The sequence below is a fragment of the Pteropus vampyrus genome, unplaced genomic scaffold (genome assembly GCF_000151845.1).
Source record: "Pteropus vampyrus isolate Shadow unplaced genomic scaffold, Pvam_2.0 Scaffold88, whole genome shotgun sequence".
Taxonomy (NCBI): domain Eukaryota; kingdom Metazoa; phylum Chordata; class Mammalia; order Chiroptera; family Pteropodidae; genus Pteropus; species Pteropus vampyrus.
The window spans coordinates 3,186,978-3,191,052 of NW_011888869.1; positions in this window are offsets into that span (position 1 = coordinate 3,186,978).

Here is a 4,075-nt window from a genome sequence, read left to right on the forward strand (position 1 = left end):
TAGATTGTTTCTTCAGAATGGGAATCTTGTTTTGTCTTGTATTTGTTTGTATTCCATAAAGCACTTACTTCTAATGAACATTATACTTAATATCTTATCAGTAAATGTCAGGTAATTGCTAGGTTGAATGGATACTGACTATGCAAAACTGATTTAGAACAAAGTATAGTCCCAGACAGGGTTTAGAGAGTAGAAAGAAAGCCAACTGACAAACTATCAGGGCTTTTACCTGAAACTTTACCTGAAAATAGAGAACTAAGGTCATTTTCAGTGACATTCAAGGTCCAAACCCCATGGCCACTGAATAACTAGAAAATTTTGCCCTAATTTTTTCAGATTTTTATTTCATGTATCAATTTATTTTGCTTCTACATTAAAATTTAAAGGAGGGGGATCTTTTGCATGGATTTTCAGCAAACAAAAGTGTAAACAGTGAAATGACTTGATCCACTATTAATTGTATATAATTGCAACATCATTCACTGAAAACACAGCACTAATACTGCAGAAAAAGGGTTAAAACCATGACAACATTCATTTTGTAAAAATAAACATGAAAACTAAAGAAAATTATTCACTATATAAATCACATTTTTGAAGTACATATTTTGTCCCATACAAAGCCAATTCATTCCATTACCATGGTGACCTAGAGAACATGAAATTGCCATGGATTAATGGTTTCACTTAAGGGTCAATTTTCAGACTAATAGACATATGTTCCTTTTTGTCCCTTACTCTTGTTAACATTTACCAATGGTCTTACATCACCTTTTAGGATATAGTGTATTATTCTTTAAATTAATTAATTTTAAATTAAATTTATTGGGGTGACATTGGTTAATAAAATTACGTATGTTTTAAGCATACAGTTCTATAATATACCATCCGTATATTGCAGTGGTGTTTATCACCCATAAGGGTAAAGGGGGTCAAATATATAGTGACAGAAGGAGATGTGACCTTGGGTTATGTATTACTTTTTATAGAAGGTGACATGTCCAGGAAACTGAAGCAGAGCAAATTGTATGGCTCTGACAAATCTCCCCAAAATAACTAGTGAATACAGAAACCATTTCAACAAAGTGCATTTGCCTTGGCATTTAAAAATGAGGCAGAGGCTGCTAGAGGTTCATTAGAATCCATCATCCTCTCTTTTCTTGGCAATGAAACATGACTCCATTTCCCTGCAGTTAGGTCTGTCTATGTGAGTTGGGTTCCACCCAGTGGAATATGATTGGAGGTCACATGTGCCATATTCAGAAGTGACTGATGACATCATCTCCTACATATGTTTCTCCATGTTTCTTTCCCTTTCTGAATGGTTACGAAGGTAATGACCCCAGATGACCTTGGAGGCAACACATCAAAAATGGCAGAGAAGCTGTCAGCCTGGTTAATGAGTGATTGCATAAAGGAATGCCACTCTACTGATATTCATACCTGCTTTGAACTGCTATAGAAGAAAGAAACCATCTTCTTGTTCTTTAAACCACTGAGTTTCAGGGGTCCATTTGTTACTGCAGCTTAGCCTACCCTAATTAATTTTGGGCTCAGACTTGGTATGGGATAAATCGGTGTCTCATACAGTTATAATCATAAATTGAGAAGAAATATAATTATTAGGAGCTTAAAGTGTAAGATTTGAAGAAGGAAATGATACATCTTCATAAATGACTTGGTCTTGAATAAAAATTAGAGATAACACAAAGTGTGATTTATACTTGTATCTTTTGCTTAGCATAAACTAATGTGACAAACCTCTAAATTAAGGGCTTTAGGAATTTAATCATTAATTCTTTAAACTGTACCCACACATTTTTCTGAAATTCAGGGGTTTGTCAGTATTTGGAGTTCTCTATTTTCTTACTAATATAGATCCATCAAAATGTGGCAAGTGGCCACATTCGATTATCCTAACTGTATTTTACAAGGCTCAAATAACACCATTTTGATATACTACCAATGCCAAATGACCAAATTTGCCATTAGGTAGCAATAGTAATAATGATAATGTTAACAGCAACTGTCATAATACTCATTGCTTACTATAATATAAATTTAATTTAATATTCACACCAAATTTGAGGTTGATATTATTAGCCACATGTTACAGATGAGAAGCTAAGGCTCAAAGGAAGTTAAATAACTTGTCTAACGCTCTAAAAACTTAAGTTGCTGGAACTAGGATTTGGACTCGGGCTTCGACTCCAATATTTGTGCTTTTGGTTTCCCACTATATCAGCACAGAGAGAAAAAACTCAGCACAATCACTTTGTCGATTTTCCTTGAGTGTTACTGCTTCAGAGACAATTTCATGTACTAGCAAGAAACTGAGACAACTCTGTATTGCTAAGTTAGAACTGGACCCTGAGGAACATCTTTTCTGAATCAAGCATAGAACAACGTACTGTAAAAAATGATGGGAAAATTGTCTTCAAAACGAAACAAAACAAAAAGACATCTTTCAAAAGGTTAGAATTGTAAAGTAGTATCTTTGGTTCTAGATCTGCAGTGGAAACAACATCTGATGTTACATCCAATTTGTTTTACAATTTGAAACTATATCTTCAACCTCTACTTTTAAAGTGGGTTTTTAAACATAATTCCAAGTATTTAAAAGGTAATTCCACCCAATTTTATATTGAAACCTTTAACACAATAAATCTTTAGACAAAACTTACAATTCCCCTCAGAACTTGATTGGCCATCTCGACATTCCCATTTATTTCTCCAATGAAGGAATTAATTTCTCAGTTCTTTTGCCTGCACGTTACTCAGTTTATACTGTATGTATACCAATTATCAAATTCACAGATTTTAACTATTTTATACACGATTACCTCCCCTAATGGCTTGTAAAATATATTTTATGCATATCTTTTGTTTAGAAGAAATTAACTTTAACAATTTAAAGTTTACAGATCTATTTACTTAACCAGAAGTTTACTTTAAGAGATAGTGTTCATTTATACCCAAAACTAATATAATATTGTATGTCAATTGTAATTAAATTTTTTTTTTAATTTTCAGAAATGAGATGGTGTTTTTTGAAGTAAGTAAGAATCAAAGCTTTATCTTCATCTTCGTGCTTTTTAGAAAGATCTGGTGTGGTGCCCTGATTTCAATTGGATCATGACAAATATCTATTGAGTAACAAATCGCATATAAATATATTAATAAATAACTTTAATAATGATAGATAAGATAAATTCTGAAACAAGAAAGTGCAGTTATGTGAAACTAAAGTGCACATGAATCAACACCCAATGGGCAGGAAGTAGGTGAAATCCATCTTACATTATGATCTGTAGAAATTTTTATTTAGAATAGTAAGGTGACGAATAAGAATCCAACAAAAATATATCTGATGTACAAAAAGTTGTAATCTTGAAAACTGTAGTAATTCATAAACATGATATGATATTTGTAACGACAGTTTTTAGATTAACATGAAATAGTGAAAATAAGAACAATCGAATAAGTAGTAAGTCATAAGGAATATTTGAACAAAAGTATCTGGGCTATTAATCACAATTTAAAAAGTATTTTTTAATATATATTGTGTAACTACCTTTATATATCTGATGTAAACCAATATAACAAATGCTGTTAGGGAACATTTAATCAAAATCAACACAGAGAATTTTTTGCTTCTCTTCATTTTGTCATAAAATCATAAACTTTTAAGACTCTGCTTTTCATTCTCCTCGTAAAGGGAGCAGATATAAAGATACATAATTTTTCCTTTAGAGTCAGACCATTTTCTAGGTCAGAGACAAGATAAATGTACTTAACACCCCACTCTTTGCTACTCGGTTCTCTAACTTGGGTCTCTCAGCTCTGGTGTAAGCGTAAGAGGGGACCGACTTCGGTAGGACTACCAGGGCCCAGGTTCTGATCTCCATGCTTCTATTTTCCAAAACTCAATTTTAAGTGCTTGCTCCAAGATTCTGAATCACATTACTGTGGTCAGATCCTCTGAGCATTGCGTAATTTATATACTGAATTCTAATTTATTTATATCAAATGAGAAACTAACATTATCCTAGCCTAATAATTGGAGCCAGTTATC